We start from the raw sequence: 19,833 nt of genomic DNA on the forward strand, positions 1-19,833 counted from the left end.
CTTGTTTTGTCATTTTCATATACTAGTGGGAATTTTTCATTATAGAACTTGGCTTGTATATTCCAACAATGGGCCTCCTCAAGTGCCCTAGGTCTTCGTGAGCAAGCAAGTTGGATGCACACCCACTTAGTTTCTTTTGTTGAGCTTTCATACATTTATAGCTCTAGTGCATCTGTTGCATGGCAATCCCTACTCCTTGCATTAACATCAATTGATGGGCATCTCCCTAGCCCATTGATTAGCCGCGTCGATGTGAGACTTTCTCCTTTTTTGTCTTCTCCACATAACCCCCTTCATTATATTCTATTCCACACATAGTGCTATATCCATGGCTCACGCTCATGTATTGCGTGAAAGTTGAAAAAAGTTTGAGATTACTAAAGTATGAAACAATTGCTTGGATTGTCATCGGGGTTGTGCATGATGAGAGCATAATTGTGTGACGAAAATGAAGCATGACTAAACTATATGATTTTATAGGGATGAACTTTCTTTGGCCATGTTATTTTGAGAAGACATGATTGCTTAGTTAATATGCTTGAAATATTATTATTTTTATGCCAATATTAATCTTTTATCTTGAATCTTTCGGATATGAACATTCATGCCACAATAAAGAAAATTACATTGAGAAATATGTTAGGAAGCATTCCACATCAAAAATTCTGTTTTTATCATTTACCTACTCGAGGACGAGCATGCATTAAGCTTGGGGATGCTGATACGTCTCCAACGTATCTATAATTTTTGATTGTTCCATGCTATTATATTATCTATTTTGGATGATAATGGGCTTTATTTTACACTTTTATATTATTTTTGGGACTAACCTATTAACTGGAGGCCCAACCCAAATTGCTGTTTTTTTGCCTATTTCAGTGTTTCATAGAAAAGGAATATCAAACGGAGTCCAAACGGAATGAAACCTTCGGGAGAGTTATTTTTGGAACGGAAGCAATCCAGGAGACTTGGAGTAGACATCAGGGAAGCTTCGAGGTGGACACGAGGCAGGGATGGGCGCCTGCCCCCTGGGTGCGCCCCCACCCTCGTGGGCCCCTCGTGGCTCCCCTAACCGACTTCTTTCGCCTATATATATCAATATACCGTAAAAACATCGGGGAGCAGAATAGATCGGGAGTTCCGCCTCCAGAAGCCTCCGTAGCCACCGAAAACCAATCTAGACCCGTCCCGGCACCCTGTGGGAGGGGGGGGGGAATCCCTCTCCGGTGGCCATCTTCATCATCCCAGCGCTCTCCATGACGAGGAGGGAGTAGTTCACCCTCGGGGCTGAGGGTATGTACCATTAGCTATGTGTTTGATCTCTCTCTCTCTCTCTCTCTCTCGTGTTCTTGAGGTGATACGATCTTGATGTATCGCGAGCTTTGCTATTATATTTGGATCTTATGATGTTTCTCCCCCTCTACTCTCTTGTGTTGAATTGATTTTTCCCTTTGAAGTGATCTTATCGGATTTAGTCTTTAAGGATTTGAGAACACTTGGTGTATGTCTTGCATGTGCTTATCTGTGGTGACAATGGGATATCACGTGATCCACTTGATGTATGTTTTGGTGATCAACTTGTGAGTTGCGTGACCACGTGAACTTATGCATAGGGGTTGGCACACGTTTTCGTCTTGACTCTCTGGTAGAAACTTTGGGGCACTCTTTGAAGTTCTTTGTGTTGGTTGAATAGATGAATATGAGATTGTGTGATGCATATCATATAATCATACCCACGGATACTTGAGGTGACATTGGAGTATCTAGGTGGCATTAGGGTTTTGGTTGATTTGTGTCTTAAGGTGTTATTCTAGTACGAACTCTAGGATAGATTGAACAGAAAGAATAGCTTCATGTTATTTTACTACGGACTCTTGAATAGATCGATCAGAAAGGATAACTTTGAGGTGGTTTCGTACCCTACAATAATCTCTTCGTTTGTTATCCGCTATTAGTGACTTTGGAGTGACTCTTTGTTGCATGTTGATGGATAGTTATATGATCCAATTATGTTATTATTGTTGAGAGAACTTGCACTAGTGAAAGTATGAACCCTAGGACTTGTTTCCTAGCATTGCAATACCGTTTGTGATAACTTTTACCACTTGCTACCTTGCTGTTTTTATATTTTCAGATTACAAAAACCATTATCTACTATCCATATTGCACTTGTATCACCATCTCTTCACCGAACTAGTGCACCTATACAATTTACCATTGTATTGGGTGTGTTGGGGACACAAGAGACTCTTTGTTATTTGGTTGCAGGGTTGTTTGAGAGAGACCATCTTCATCCTACGCCTCCCATGGATTGATAAACCTTAGGTCATCCACTTGAGGGAAATTTGCTACTGTACTACAAACCTCTGCACTTGGAGGCCCAACAACGTCTACAAGAAGAAGGTTGTGTAGTAGACATCATCAAGCAAACGCTGCAACGCTTTTTCGAACCCAAACGACTAGCCATGGGGGAGGAGCCATCCAAGCTACTTGAAGCCGGGTTCATCAGAGAGATCAAACACCCAGACTGGTTAGCAAACCTGGTCATGGTGCCGAAGAAGGATAAATCCTGGCGCCTTTGTGTCGATTTCAAGGACCTCAATAAGGCTTGCCCTAAGGACCCCTTCCCGCTGCCCCGCATTGACCAAATCATTAACACGACCGCAGGACATGACTCATTGTGTTTCCTTGATGCATACTCCGGATACCATCAAATTAAGATGAAGGAGTCCGACCAAGCTGCAACGGGATTCATTACCCCGTATGAGCCTTTCTTCTTAAACACTATGCCTTTCGGACTCAAAAACGCTAGCGCCACTTACCAACTCATGATTCAAACATGTCTGGAAAAGCAAATTGGCAAGACAGTGGAGGCATACGTAGATGATGTAGTCATCAAGACTAAACACGTCGAATCATTGGTGGACGATCTACGCCTCACATTCGACAACCTCCGATCATATGACATACGACTCAATCCGGAAAAATGTGTTTTCGGCATCCCAGCCGGAAAACTAGTCGGGTTCATTGTCTCCAATAGAGGAATCGAAGCGAACCCAGCCAAAATTCGAGCCTTGTCACAATTGGCAACGCCAACAGACTTAAAGCACGTCCAAAAACTAGCTAGGTGCGTGGCAGCCTTGAGCCGCTTTATCTCCAGATTAGGAGAAAAGGCGCTACCACTTTACCGACTGCTCCGACACACCGACCACTTTGAATGGACAGATGCGGCTACAACCGGATTGGAGGAAATAAGACTTTGTTAGCAAGCAACCCAATCCTTGCTGCCCCAAATGTTGGCGAACCTATGCTGCTCTACATATCTGCAACTCACCAGGTGGTGAGTGTGGTTGAGGGAGTCCTGGATTAGGGGGTATCCAGACAGCCGGACTATATCCTTTGGCCGAACTGCTGGACTATGAAGATACAAGATTGAAGACTTTGTCCCGTGTCCGGATGGGACTCTCCTTGGCGTGGAAGGCAAGCTTGGCAATGCGGATATGTAGATCTCCTTCCTTGTAACCGACTCTGTGTAACCCTAGCCCCCTCCGGTGTCTATATAAACCAGAGAGTTTAGTCCGTAGGACCAACAACAACAATCATACCATAGGCTAGCTTCTAGGGTTTAGCCTCTCTGATCTCGTGGTAGATCAACTTTTGTACTACTCATATTATCAAGAACAATCAAGCAGGATGTAGGGTATTACCTCCATCAAGAGGGCCCGAACCAGGGTAAACATCGTGTCCCCTGCCTCCTGTTACCATCCGCCTAGACGCACAGTTCGGGACCCCCTACCCGAGATCCGCCGGTTTTGACACCGACATTGGTGCTTTCATTGAGAGTTCCTCTGTGTCGTCATCGTCAGGCTTGATGGCTCCATCAATCATCGGTAACGATGCAGTCCAGGGTGAGACTTTTCTCTCCGGACAGATCTTTGTATTCGCGGTTCCGCACTGCGGGCCAACTCGCTTGGCCATCTGGAGCAGATTGAGAGCTACGCTCCTGGCCATCAGGTCAGATTTGGAAACTTGAACTACACGGCCGATATCCGCGGAGACTTGATATTCGGCGGATTCGAGCCCATGTCGGGCGCGTCGCGCAGTCACGACGGGCAAGACGTAACTCTACCGTCGGACAGTGTTCGGGAGATCGCATCCGCAGCTACTTCGGCCCTTAATCTGGAGCAAGTCGCGCCATCCGAGAGCGGAGGGATGGACCCCGCCATGGAAGCCGCACTCTCAGTGGCGATAGAGCCGGATACTGACTTCACCCCTTACGAGAGCCGTGTTGCCGAACCATTGGATTCATCCTCGGCCACGGACTCCGAGCCGCTCATATCCGTGCCCGTCGAGTCCGACTGGGCGCCGATCATGGAGTTCACCTCCGCGGATATCTTTCAGCACTCACCTTTTGGAGATGTGCTAAATTCATTAAGGTCTCTCTCCCTGTTAGGAGAACCTTGGCCGAACTATGTCCGGCTAGAATGGGATGCGGACGACGAAGAAATTCGCCGCCCACCCACCACCCACTTAGTAGCCACTGTCGACGACTTAACCGACATGCTCGACTTTGGCTCCGAGGACTTCGACGGTATGGACAACGAAGCCGGAGACAAACCGGAACCACCACCCACTGCTTCATCACATGATGTGTACATGGCGGACACCCCCAACGAAGGCAATGGCGACGAGAAAACGGAGGATGACCCCTCCAAGAAGCAACCCAAGCGCCGACGTCAGCGGCGCCGCCCTAAGTCCCGCCATAGAAAAAGCAGCGATAACAATAGTCCACACGACTCCAGAAAAGACGACAACTGCACCACCCCGGTTGCAGAAGACGATCAAGATGCAAACAGCAAACCTAGTACGGATCCGACGTCCGAACACGATGACGCCAAAGATAAGCATCATCAATCCCCATCTAGGGCAGAAAACAGTCCGGACGATGATGCACCCATCATCCCAGAAACACACTTGGAGCAAGAGAACCTCTGCAGAAGGCTTACTGCCACAGCGAGAAGCCTGAAGAAACAGAAGCAAAGGCTCAAGGTCGCACAAGATACGCTCAATAGCAAGTGGAACAAAGTAACAAGTAGTATGGTAGAAGCTACCACCCGAATAGCTATCCAAAGCGCAAGCTATTACCGGAATTCGACGACGAGGCCTTAGAGCCCATACAGCCGATAAGTGATACGGCCAACCGGCCAGATCCACCACCCTGTGAACGCGATAGAGAGGCTAACAAAGGCACACATAAGTCAACACACGTTCTACGTGAGAACTTGCGTCAAAAATCTGACGCAACCAGATCTATCTATGGATCTAGGAAGCGCGCTACAGTACACAACCAACACCGAATACTACAACCGTCCGAACACTATGGCGCATCCCAATACAGGGGTGCCGCACACCCACTATGTTTCACTGATGAGGTGCTAGATCATGAATTCCCAGAAGGATTCAAACCAGTGAACATAGAGGCGTACGACGGAACCACAGACCCTGGAGTCTGGATAGAGGACTTCATCCTCCATATTCATATGGCTCGTGGAGACGATCTCCACGCCATTAAATACTTGCCCCTCAAGCTTAAAGGGCGAGCTAGGCACTGGTTGAAAGGCCTCCCCGAAAACTCAATTGGAAGTTGGGAGGAGCTCGAGGACGCTTTTCGGGCAAATTTTCAAGGCACATATGTCCGACCTCCGGATGCAGATGATTTAAGTCATATAACTCAACAGCCTGGAGAGTCAGCCCGAAAGCTTTGGAACATGTTTCTCACTAAAAAGAACCAAATAGTCGACTGTCCGGATGCTGAAGCCTTAGCAGCTTTCAAGCATAGCGTTCGAGACGAATGGCTTGCCAGACACCTCGGCCAAGAAAAGCCGAGAACAATGGCAGAATTAACAAGCCTCATGACCCGCTTTTGCGTGGGCGAGGACAACTGGTTAGCCCGATGTAGCACCAACGACCCAAGTACATCCGAAGTCTGGGACAGAAACGGGAAGCCACAACGCAGCAAAAACAAGCGCAGGAATAAAGAAGACAGCCCGAAGAGCACGGCGGTAAACGCCGGATTCAGAAGCTCTCGGCCAGGTCAGCAAAAGATGCCCTCCAAAGGCAACCGAGACGAACTGTCCAGCCTGAACAAGGTTCTGGACAAACTATGTCAGATCCACAACACCCTCGATAAACCTGCAAATCACACCCATAGAGAATGTTGGGTCTTCAAGCAGTCCGGCAAACTCAACGCCGAACACAAGGGGCAGGATACACCAAGCGAAGACGAGGACGAGCCTCGCAAGCAAAGCACTGGGGAACAAAAGAAATTCCCACCAGAAGTCAAAACGGTAAACGTGTTACACGTAACGAAGGGGACAAACAAAGCGGCGCTCCTAGAGACACATGCCCCAGGGCCTATCACCGCGGAGTTCTTCCACTGGTCGTCTCAACCGATCACCTTTGACCATCAGGATTACACGGCAAGTATCCGGCATGCAGGATGGGCTGCCTTGGTGTTAGACCCGATAATTGACGGATACCACTTCACACGAGTCCTGATGGACGGCGGAAGTAGTTTAAACCTGATATATCAGGACACAGTCTGCAAAATGGGGATTGATACGTCTCCGTCGTATCTATAATTTTTGATTGTTCCATGCCAATATTATTCAACTTTCATATACTTTTGGCAACTTTTTATACTATTTTTGGGACTAACATATTGATCCAGTGCCCAGTGCCAGTTCCTGTCTGTTGCATGTTTTTGGTTTCACAGAATATCCATATCAAACGGAGTCCAAACGGGATAAAAACAGACGGAGCTTATTTTTGGAAAATATGGAAAATTCGGAAGGAAAATCAACGCGAACCAGTGCCCGAGGTGGTCACGAGGTAGGGGGGCGCCCCCCCTTAGGGCGTGCCCCCTACCCTCGTGAGCCCACCGTAAGGCGGTTGACGCTCTTCTTTTGCCGCAAGAAAGCTAATATTCGGAAAAAATCACGACGAAGGTTTCAGGCCAATCGGAGTTACGGATCTCCATATATATACGAAACGGTGAAATAGAGCCAGAAGAGAACGCAGAACCAGAGAGAGACAGAGAGATAGATCCAATCTCGGAGGGGCTCTCGCCCCTCCCACGCCATGGGAGCCAAGGACCAGAGGGGAAACCCTTCTCCCATCTAGGAAGGAGGTCAAGGAAGAAGAAGGAGAAGGGGGGCCCTCTCCCCCTTGCTTCCGGTGGCGCCGGAGCGCTGCCGGGGCCTTCACCATCACCGCCATCTTCACCAACAACTTCACCACCATCATCACCAACTCTTCCCCCCTCTATGCAGCGGTGTAACCTATCTCTTACCGGCTGTAATCTCTACTTAAACATGGTGCTCAACGCTATATATTATTTCCCAATGATGTATGGCTATCCTATGATGTTTGAGTAGATCTGTTTTGTCCTAATGGCTATTTGACGATCGTGATTGGTTTGAGTTGTATGTTTTATTATTGGTGCTGTCCTATGGTGCTCTCCGTGTCGCGCAAGCGTGAGGGATTCCCGCTGTAGGGTTTGCAATATGCTTATGATTTGCTTATGGTGGGTGGCGTGAGTGACAGAAGCACAGACCCGAGTAAGTAGGTTGTTTGCGTATGGGATAAAGGGGACTTGATACTTTAATGCTATGGTTGGGTTTTACCTTAATGAATCTTTAGTAGTTGTGGATGCTCGCTAGAGTTCCAATCATAAGTGCATATGATCCAAGTAGAGAAAGTATGTTAGCTTATGCCTCTCCCTCAAATAAAATTGCAATAATGATTACCGGTCTAGTTATCAATTGCATAGGGACAAATAACCTTCTTGTTGACAAAAGCTCTTTACTAAAACTAATTTAGTTGTGCCTTTATCTAAACAGCCCCTAGCTTTTATTTACGTGCTCTCTACTTTCTTGCAAGCTTACCCAAAAACACCTACAAAGTACTTCTAGTTTCATACTTGTTTCCGGTAAAGCGAACGTCAAGCGTGCGTAGAGTTGTATCGGTGGTTGATAGAACTTGAGGGAATATTTGTTCTACCTTTAGCTCCTCGTTGGGTTCGACACTCTTACTTATCGAAAGAGGCTACAATTGATCCCCTATACTTGTGGGTTATCAAGACCTTTTTCTGGTGCCGTTGCCGGGGAGCAATAGCGTGGGGTGAATATTCTCGTGTGTGCTTGTTTGCTTTATCACTAAGTAATTTTTATTTGCTGTTCCTAGTTGTTTCCTATCTTTAGTTATGGGTAGGAAACGCAAAATACCAAAAAAATTAGTTGTACCTACTAAACCAATGGTTGAAGAACCACTCAAAATCTATCACACCGCTGAAGCTTATTACTTGGATCATCTTCGATCCCTATGTGCTCGTGCTGAAACCCCAACTAGCTTAGTTGAGGGTAAATCCTTAGATGAGCATGCTTGTTATGTGCGACACCGAATATTTGAAAAAGGGAAAATTCTATTGGGTCAAATTCGTTGTTTGCAATGCTATGCTTGGAATTTATGTGAAATTTATGATTTTACTTGTTACTCTGTAAACCCTAAGAAACACCTTCCCTATCAATGTGAGTTTAGTGATAATGGAATCATATCTTTGTATGCTAAGGGTGTTTACAATTACTATGATGTTCAACAAATTGAAGAATTTGTTGCTTTTAAGGGTGCTTATGAAATTGCTTCTTTGATTGAAAAGTATTATGCTAATTTTCACAAATCTGAAATTTTTGCTATACTTAAATATTGATATGATAATTATGCTTCTAATGCTTATGTTAAACCATATATTGAGAACTACTCCGCTGTCCAAGAAGAGACTAATATTTTGCAGGAGTCTGTGGAAGAAGAAATTGATGATACTATGAGCTCATTGGATGAAAAAGATGAGGAGGAGAGCGAAGAACAAAAGGAGGAAGAGCAGATTAGCTACCCATGCCCACCTTCTAATGAGAGTAACTCTTCAACTCATACATTGTTTAATTTCTCTTCGTGCTTACCGTAGGATGATTGCTATGATGATTGTTATGATCCCGTTGATTCTTTTGAAATATCTCTTTTTGATGATGCTTGTGGCCAAGATGCCAATATGAATTATGCTTATGGAGATGAACTTGCTATAGTTCCTTATGTTAAACATGAAATTGTTGCTATTGCACCCACGCATGATAGTCCTATTATCTTTTTGAATTCTCCCGATTACACTATATCAGAGAAGTTTGCTTTTATTAAGTATTATATTGATGGGTTGCCTTTTACCGTTGCACATGATGATTTTGATAGATATAATATGCATGTGCTTGCTGCTCCTACTTGCAATTATTATGAGAGAGGAACTATATCTCCACCTCTCTATGTTTCCAACATGATAAAATTGCAAGAAACTGTTTATACTATGCATTGGCCTTTACTAGGTGTGCATGAATTGTTCTTTTATGACATGCCGATGCATAGGAAGAGAGTTAGACTTCGTCATTACATGATATATGCTACCTTGTGCTCACCACTAAATTACAAATCATTGTTGATTCAAATTGGCTTTGATATACCTTGGGATCCGGGTGGATTCACTACTTGAGCACTACATGCCTAGCTTAATGGCTTTAAAGAAAGCGCTGCCAGGGAGACAACCCGGAAGTTTTAGAGAGTCATTTATTTATGTTGAGTGCTTTTATATAGTTTAAAAACAACAAAAATAAAGAGGGGAACCCAAAACTTTTTCAAAAAGGAAAGTGAAAGTGATAGAGACAAGCATTGTTGAAGTGGGAGCTAGCCTTGAACTTTGTTCATGCTCACGGAAACTTTATGAATCTTGATTACAGAAACTTTTTCAATAAAAATAATTATCCCCTTGTACAATTCCATTGTATTAAAAAAGTAATGTGCCAAGGTTTGCCTTTAGGATGTTTACGATGCTTGTTGGTCTGTGCGGTGCAGGACAGAAACTTTGGCTGTAGTGCGCGAATTTTAATTTTTTACTGGAATGTCAAATGGTTCTGATTATTTTTGCAATGTCTTTCTATACAAATTGTTTATTTTTCCTAATTTTGGAAGAATTTTTCAAGTATCAGAAGTATGGTGAATGTACAAATTATTACAGACCGTTCTGTTTTAGACAGATTCTGTTTTTGATGCATAGTTTGCTTGTTTTGATGAAACTATCGATTTATATCAGTGGATTAAGCCATGAAAAAGTTATATTACAGTAGACACAATGCAAAAACAAAATATGAATTGGTTTGCAACAGTACTTAGAGTAGTGATTTGCTTTATTATACTAACGGATCTTACCAAGTTTTCTGTTGGAGTTTTGTGTGGATGAAGTGTTCGATGATCGAGAAGGTCTCGATGTGAGAAGAAGGAAGAGAGGCAGGAGCTCAAGCTTGGGGTTGCCTGAGGCACCCCAAGTAAATATTCAAGGAGACTCAAGCATCTAAGCTTGGGGATACTGGGGAGGCATCCCCTCTTTCTTCAACAAGTATCGGTATGTTTTCGGATTCGTTTCATTCATGCGATATGTGCAAGTCTTGGAGCGTCTTTTGCATTTAGGTTTTTACTTTTCTTTTATGCACCATGCTGGTATGAGATAGTCCTTGGTTGATTTATGCACTTCACTTATATCTTTTGAGTATGGCTTTATAGAATGCTTCATGTGCTTCACTTATATTATTTGAAGTTTGGATTGCCTGTTTCTCTTTACATAGACAACCACCATTTGTAGAATGCTCTTTTGCTTCACTTATATTTGTTAGAGCGTGGGCATATCTTTTGTAGAAAGAATTAAACTCTCTTGCTTCACTTATATCTGTTTAGAGAGATGACAGGAATTGGTCATTCACATGGTTAGTCATAAAATCCTACATAAAACTTGTAGATCACTGAATATGATATGTTTGATTCCTTGCAATAGTTTCGTGATATAAAGATGGTGATATTAGAGTCATGCTAGTGGGTAGTTGTGGATTGTAGAAATACTTGTTTTGAGGTTTGTCATTCCCGTAGCATGCACGTATGGTGAACCGTTATGTAACAAAGTCGGAGCATGATTTATTTATTGATTGTCTTCCTTATGAGTGGCGGTCGGGGACGAGCGATGGTCTTTTCCTACCAATTTATCCCCTAGGAGCATGCGCGTAGTACTTTGTTTCGATGACTAATAGATTTTTGCAATAAGTATGTGAGTTCTTTATGACTAATGTTGAGTCCATGGATTAACGCACCCTCACCCTTCCATCATTGCTAGCCTTTTCGGTACCGTGCATTGCCCTTTCTCACCTCGAGAGTTGGTGCAAACTTCGCCGGTGCATCCAAACCCCGTGATACGATACGCTCTGTCACACATAAGCCTCGTTATATCTTCCTCAAAACAGCCACCATACCTTCCTATCATGGCATTTCCATAGCCATTCCGAGATATATTGCCATGCAACTTCCATCATCATCATATACATGACTTGAGCATTTATCGTCGATAGCTAGCATGATGTTTTCATGGCTTGTCCGTTTTTTGATGTCATTGCTACGCTAGATCATTGCACATCCCGGTACACCGCCGGAGGCATTCATATAGAGTCATATCTTTGTTCTAGATATCGAGTTGTAATATTGAGTTGTAAGTAAATAAAAGTGTGATGATCATCACTATTAGAACATTGTCCCATGTGAGGTTATCAAAATATAAGTGGCCAAAGTAGCCCCCCCCCAAAGAGATAGAGGCCAAAGAAGCCTACAAAAAAAGAAAAAAAAAGAAAAAAATGAGAGAAAAAGAGAGAAGGGGCAATGTTACTATCCTTTTACCACACTTGTGCTTCAAAGTAGCACCATGTTCTTCATATAGAGAGTCTCTTGAGTTATCACTTTCATATACCAGTGGGAATTTTAATTATAGAACTTGGCTTGTATATTCCAACGATGGGCTTCCTCAAATGCCCTAGGTGTTCATGAGCAAGCAAGTTGGATGCACACCCACTTAGTTTCAGTTTGAGCTTTCATATACTTATAGCTCTAGTGCATCCGTTGCATGGCAATCCCTACTCCTCACATTGATATCTATTAATGGGCATCTCCATAGCCCGTTAATACGCCTAGTTGATGTGAGACTTTCTCTTTTGTCTTCTCCACATAACCCCCATCATCATATTCTATTCCACCTATAGTGCTATGTCCATGGCTCACGCTCATGTATTGCGTGAAAGTTGAAAAGGTTTGAGAACGTCAAAAGTATGAAACAATTGCTTGGCTTGTCATCGGGGTTGTGCATGATGTGAGTATTTTGTGTGGTGAAGATGGAGCATAGCCAGACTATATGATTTTGTAGGGATAACTTTCTTTGGCCTTGTTATTTTGAAAAGACATGATTGCTTTATTAGTGGGCTTGAAGTATTATTGTTTTTATGTCAAATGATAGACTATTGCTTTGAATCACTCGTGTCTTAATATTCATGCCATGATTAGACATATGATCAAGATTATGCTAGGTAGCATTCCACATCAAAAATTATCTTTTTTATCATTTACCTACTCGAGGACGAGCAGGAATTAAGCTTGGGGATGCTGATACGTCTCCGTCGTATCTATAATTTTTGATCGTTCCATGCCAATATTATTCAACTTTCATATACTTTGGGCAACTTTTTATACTATTTTTGGGACTAACATATTGATCCAGTGCCTAGTGCCAGTTCCTGTCTGTTGCATGTTTTTGGTTTCGCAGAATATCCATATCAAACAGAGTCCAAACAGGATAAAAACGGATGGAGCTTATTTTTGGAAAATATGGAAAATTCGGAAGGAAAATCAACGCGAACTAGTGCCCGAGGTGGTCACGAGGCAGGGGGTGCCCCCTACCCTCGTGAGCCCACCGTAAGGCGGTTGACGCTGCTCTTTTGCCGCAAGAAAGGTAATATTTGGAAAAAAATCACAGCGAAGGTTTCAGGCCAATCGGAGTTACGGATCTCCATATATATACAAAACGGTGAAACAGAGCCAGAAGAGAACGCAGAACCAGAGAGAGACAGAGAGATAGATCCAATCTCAGAGGGGCTCTCGCCCCTCCCACGCCATGGGAGCCTAGGACCAGAGGGGAAACCCTTCTCCCATCTAGGGAGGAGGTCAAGGAAGAAGAAGGAGAAGGGGGGGGCCTCTCCCCCTTGCTTCCGGTGGCGCCGGAGCGCTGCCGGGGCCTTCACCATCACCGCCATCTTCACCAACAACTTCACCGCCATCATCACCAACTCTTCCCCCCTCTATGCAGCGGTGTAACCTCTCTCTTACCCGCTGTAATCTCTACTTAAACATGATGCTCAACGCTATATATTATTTCCCAATGATGTATGGCTATCCTATGATGTTTGAGTAGATCTGTTTTGTCCTAATGGCTATTTGATGATCGTGATTGGTTTGAGTTGTATGTTTTATTATTGGTGCTGTCCTATGGTGCTCTCCGTGTCGCTCAAGCGTGAAGGATTCCCGCTATAGGGTTTGCAATATGCTTATGATTTGCTTATGGTGGGTGGCGTGAGTGACAGAAGCACAGACCCGAGTAAGTAGGTTGTTTGCGTATGGGATAAAGGGGACTTGATACTTTAATGCCATGGTTGGGTTTTACCTTAATGAATCTTTAGTAGTTGCGGATGCTTGCTAGAGTTCCAATCATAAGTGTATATGATCCAAGTAGAGAAAGTGTGTTAGCTTATGCCTCTCCCTCAAATAAAATTGCAATAATGATTACCGGTCTAGTTATCAATTGCCTAGGGACAAATAACCTTCTTGTTGACAAAAGCTCTTTACTAAAACTAATTTAGTTGTGTCTTTATCTAAAAAAACCCTAGCTTTTATTTATGTGCTCTCTACTTTCTTGCAAGCTTACCCAAAAACACCTACAAAGTACTTCTAGTTTCATACTTGTTTCCGGTAAAGCGAACGTCAAGCGTGCGTAGAGTTGTATCGGTGGTCGATAGAACTTGAGGGAATATTTGTTCTACATTTAGCTCCTTGTTGGGTTCGACACTCTTACTTATCGAAAGAGGCTACAATTGATCCCCTATACTTGTGGGTTATCAGGGATAGACCCAACAAAAATCACCCATAGCAACACTACCATTAAAGGAGTAACGCTAGGGCCAGAAGCCCATTGCACGGGCTCCCTGCTACTAGAGGTTATATTCGGCTTTCCCGATAACTTCCGCAGCGAAAAGTTAACCATCCACATCGCTCCGTTCCAAAGTGGCTATCAAGCACTACTCGGACGCGAAGCTTTCGCTCGCTTTAACGCAATACCGCAGTACGCTTCTCTCATGCTTAAGATGCCCGGTCCACGTGGCATCATTACAGTAAATGGAAATATTGAGCGCTCCTTGCACACGGAAGACCGTGCGGCTGCCTTGGCAGCCGCACAATAGACGGCCTCACCAACTAGAGCATCTAACAGGTCGTTAAGACCACAGACACGGTTAGACGAGTCTGGTGCAGCTATATATAATTGTTACAGGTTTGATGGCTATACCCCTATCAATACAAGGGGCTCAACGCGTGCAAACAAGTGACAATTAGGCTCAACTTTACTCATCTTAAACTGTACATGGTTTATTTAGTATAACCTACCTTTTGCACGACAACTTTTCAACTAAGCTCCTGTCTTTTACAGATGACCATCATGCTACACCCGTCCAGGATACGGCACAACGGAGACACAGGCGCAGACGTGCAGCAGGACCCGTTCCAAGGATTCTTTTTAGATTAAGACCCTACGTCAACCTTTTTTACTGTCTCTTGTTGATACACACCCCTCGTATTCTCAATACAATTGAGAAGGATGCTAACGTATTGGCATGTGGCCACGTCAGAATATTGCACGTACCTGGACACCAGGGACTTATTACAAAGGGCACTGTTTAGCCTGGTTTACATCATAAAGACCGAACACCTTAGGGAGTGTTCGACGTCACGAGTTTGGCCTTATATGCATCAACTCCGAATCATGTCTTTGGTCAAATGTTGGGTTTGCCCGGCTCCTGTGTTTTGCTGCCTTACGTTCCGCTCTATCGGCTAGGGCGGCACCAGGAGAACTACTGCGATTGTGCCTTGGTTCATCCGGACGAGCACCTCAGTAGAGAAAGCCGAAAACTGGCTGTCATGATATAGCGTGAGACTGGTCAACCACTCGATGACCTAGCGGAATCTTTGGGATTCCTCCGCCTTAACGAAGGGCCGTTTCCTGGCCAGGCATGTACACACCCCGAATTCGGATGAGCGCGGAGCCACTAGGGGCTATATAGTAGCCCCACTGTCAAACTCCTTTGGCTAAGTGAAAGCGTTAAAGCATTATAGTCCGATTGCCTAGTTCGCTGCACTATCACCTCCTTAATGGACCAAGACGTTGGATCAAGTGTGAACATGCGTCTTCTATGAGCACCCCCGCATTATATGCATGGGGGATGAAGCCGACGACTGCCATCTTTCAGGTTATATACATATATACATAAACGGCCGCACAGGAGGCATCATAGTACTTTCAGGCAGAAGTATAAATACAGCCTTGATAAACTCAATAAAACATTGTTTTTACAATGGGAATACATGTCACTCAAACATAATATTCTTCGAGCACTGAGCCTCTATCGAACGAGCGCCTTCAAGAACTTCTTCAAATAGTGCTCGGCAGCCACTTGGCCTATGGCCGAACCCTGCGCCGCAACAGTGGTGGCATCCATCTCCGCCCAGTATGTTTTGACACGGGCAAGGGCCATCCGCGCACCCTCTACGCACGCCGACCTCTTCATTGCATTGATGTGCGGCACCGCACCAAGGAACTGCTGCACCAAACTAAAATAACTGTTCGGCTTTGGCCTTTCCGGCCACAGATGATCCACAACAGACCTCATTGCGAGTCCGGACAATCTATTCAGCTCGGCCCATTCAGCCAGCCGATCAGTCAATGGAAGCGGATGCTGTGGAACGTTAAATTGTGACCAGAATAGCTTGTCCACTTCGCGATCTTTTTTATCTCGGAAGTATTCGTCTGCATCGACAGCACTCGCCGCCAAGTCCAGATATGCGTCCGCAGAACTCCATAGCCGGTCCAGAGGGGCATACCGAGGATCTCCAAACTTCCTCCGCAGCATAAAGGGCTTCCCAGCCGTATATCCTTGGCTTGATGCAGCTCCTCCTTCTTCGCTCTCATTGCAGAGCGGGTGTCTCTGGTCGCCATCGTGGCCTTTTTCCAGGTCCGTCGCCTTCGCCCGGTTTTCTTCTTCAAGAAGCTGGCAACGGTGAGCAGCATCTTTTAACTCTATAGCCATCTTGGCTATTTTTTCTTTGCTCTCGCAATGCGCGGCCTGTTCAGCCCTTAACTCTTCCGCCGCCTTTAAAGCGGCCGTATTACTACTCCTTGCTTGCTCCTTGGCTCAGGCAAGTTCCGCCTGAAGGGTCTCCACGGTGGCAGCTCCATCTGCAGTCACAACATATTAAAGATACTGGCATCATGCTGCTCTTATTATGTGACAATCACCAGAAAAATCACTCACCCTGTGCCTCGTCAAGCCGCTTGTTAACAAGCACTATATCGGCATCTGCCGCATCCAGTTGCCGCCTTAGTTCGGCAAACCCATCAGTCCGGCTAGCCACCGGAGCTTCAATCACCTGCACATAAAGGCGGTCTGGTTATTACCTGGGACTATGATCCTCTGTTTGCTGCTGTTTTTGACGGCAACTAGAGTCTCAGGGGCTACTATCTACATGGGGCACATCTAAAAATGTGCGGTACTGTCAAAAATGTACATCATTTTACGTACCTCAAACCCGTCAGTAGACTCATAAAGGCTTCATGCAACCCGCTTTCGGCGGATGAAATCCTTTCAATCACCGCACCCATCAACGTGCGGTGCTCTTCTGAGATAGTCGCTTGCTCTAGCAGATCCCTCAGTACGTTCGACCGCACACCAGACGGTGCCGGACTCTTTAAATTGCTCTCTTCAAGAGCCGGATACTGAGGACTTCGGGTGGCCATAGGATTACCTTCTGGCCTTGCCGGATCAGGAGAAACCCGCCGCGACGACACCTCGGGGTCACCCGCCTCATGAGGCGGCATGGCGGGGGGAGGCGTTTCGCTCTCCATCATCTCTGGAAGAAGATCCCCTGAAGACGAGCTCTGCTGAGAAGGACTAAGATCTGAACTGCAAGATAAATACTTCGGTTATTTTCCTCAGAAGTAAGGCGAGATATTTTCATTATTAAGTACCCTTTTACTTACAGCTCGGTGGAGGGATGATCCCCTTGAGGGCATAGTGCGACCGGGGTATCCCCCGGGGCAAGACCCTCCGGCGAAGTTTTCTTCCCCCGTTTGGAGACCATAGTCTCCGGGTCCTCAGAGGCAGTTCTCTTCCTTCCCTGGAGAGAGGAAGTTTCAGTTCCTCCTCCCCGGTTAACCTCCTTCAGGAGGCACTAGCCTCCTTGTTCCCCCCTTTATCTTCTCCTGAGGGCGCTTGATCAGGCGTGATCTCCAGCATCCTGGTTAACACGGGATTTGGTGAGGTCTCAGGGAGGGGGGCCGGACACCTGGTCAACTTTGCCTTCGCTATCCAATCCTGGTCGAAGAGCGGCTTTTTTAGGGAAACGTTGCGATAAATGAATAGACAGTGTGTTCGGATGCGGGGTTACTTACTTGGGTATCCGGGCGATTGCAGCTCAGACCTGCATCCTCAGTGATGTCCGGACACATTATTTGTGGTCCGAAGAACAATTTGTACATCTCTTCGTGCGTCATGCCGAGGAAATGTTGAATAGCTCGCGGTCCTTCCGGGTTGAATTCCCACATGCGAAGGGGCCGGCGTTTGCAAGGCTGGATTCGACGAACTAGCATAACTTGCACTATCATAGCCAGACTGAAATCTCTCTCAAAGAGATCTCGGATACAGCTTTGCAGTATTGGCACGTCCTTGGCTGGACCCCAGCTCAGCCCCCTGCTGATCCATGACATCGGTTGTGGTGGGGGGCCCGAGCGAAAGGTGGGGGCAGCTACCCACTTGGCACTTCGGGGAGCTTTGATGTAGAACCACTCCCGTTGCCACAATCCGGACACCTCCGGGAAGCAACCCTTAGGCCATGGAGCGTCAGTGATTTTGCTTATTAAAGCGCCTCCGCACGCTGCGTGCTGCCCCTCGATCATCTTCGGCTTCACATCGAAGGTCTTGAGCCACAGGCCGAAGTGAGGGGTAATGCGGAGGAAGGCCTCACATACGACAATAAATTTCGAGATGTGAAGAAGGGAATCCGGAGCTAGATCGTGAAAATCTAACCCATAATAGAACATAAGACTCCTAACAAAGGGATCCAGAGCGAGGCCTAGTCCTCGCAGGAAGTGGGAGACGAACACAACACTCTCGTTGGGTTCGGGAGTAGGGACGACCTGCCCTCGGGCGGGCAGCCGATGCGAAATCTCAGCGGTCAGATATCTGGCCTCTCTCAACTTCTTGATGTCCTCCTCCGTGATAGAGGAGGGGATCCACCAACCTTGAAGGTTGGATTCGGACATACTTGAAGGTCCGAAGCACCTGACCTGAGCTTTGGGTGTTATAACTCGAGGCGGGGAAAGGATTTGATTGAGCACGAGGGAAAAAAAAGAAAAAGCCTTGTCCCCTTTATAAAGAGGGTGAATATCAAGCGTCCTCCTCGTGGCCGTTTGGGACTTGCCTAAGATCTAGGAGTCCTACCAATAGGCACGTTTGGGTTACCCACACCCGTAAAGACCTGGCTGTGGTGTGATGTCACGCTACGAGGTACGTCAGCAGATTAGATTTGTGGAAATATTATTCTCTCTACGGTGGTATGCGGAACTTGTTTTGCAGAGTCGGACACGATCCTCGTGTTCAAAATCTTCTATGAAGTATTCGAAGGAGGAACCCACCTTGCAATGCCGAAGACAATCTGCACGCCGGACTCATCATCATTGAAGCCTGGTTCAGGGGCTACTGAGGGAGTCTTGGATTAGGGGGTATCCGGACAGCCGGACTATATCCTTTGGCCGGACTGTTGGACTATGAAGATACAAGATTGAAGACTTCATCCCGTGTCCGGATGGGACTCTCCTTGGCGTGGAAGGCAAGCTTGGCAATACAGATATGTAGATCTCCTTCTTTGTAACCGACTCTATGTAACCCTAGCCCCCTCCGGTGTCTATATAAACCGGAGGGTTTAGTCCGTAGGACCAACAACAACAATCATACCATAGGCTAGCTTCTAGGGTTTAGCCTCTCTGATCTCGTGGTAGATAAACTCTTGTACTACTCATATTATCAAGAACAATCAAGCAGGACGTATGGTATTACCTCCATCGAGAGGGCCCGAACCTGGGTAAACATCATGTCCCCTGCCTCCTGTTACCATCCGCCTAGACGCACAGTTCGGGACCCCCTACCCGAGATCCGCCGGTTTTGACACCGACATCACCTTGCAAATCTCGATACCCACACTATCAGAAAATAGCATATGTGGTCTTCATGGCATCCCGGAAGCTGCGGCACTACTTTCAAGAATGTTCAATCACGGTGGCGTCTGAAGTACCGCTCAACGACATCATAAACAATTGGGATGCCACCGGCCGCATTGCCAATTGGGCCATCAAGCTCTTACCATTTGAAATAACATACAGGCCAGGCCGAGCTATTAAATCTTAGGTGTTGGCCGACTTTGTCGCCGAATGGACAGAAGCCGAACTCTAAAGAGTACAACACATACTCCAACAGGGTGATGTACTTCGACGGCTCTAAAATGTTAGCCGGATTGGGAGTCGGTGTCATTTTAACATCCCCTACAGGGTAC

This window comes from Triticum urartu, chromosome 1, assembly GCF_003073215.2.
Source record: "Triticum urartu cultivar G1812 chromosome 1, Tu2.1, whole genome shotgun sequence".
In the NCBI taxonomy this organism is placed as follows: domain Eukaryota; kingdom Viridiplantae; phylum Streptophyta; class Magnoliopsida; order Poales; family Poaceae; genus Triticum; species Triticum urartu.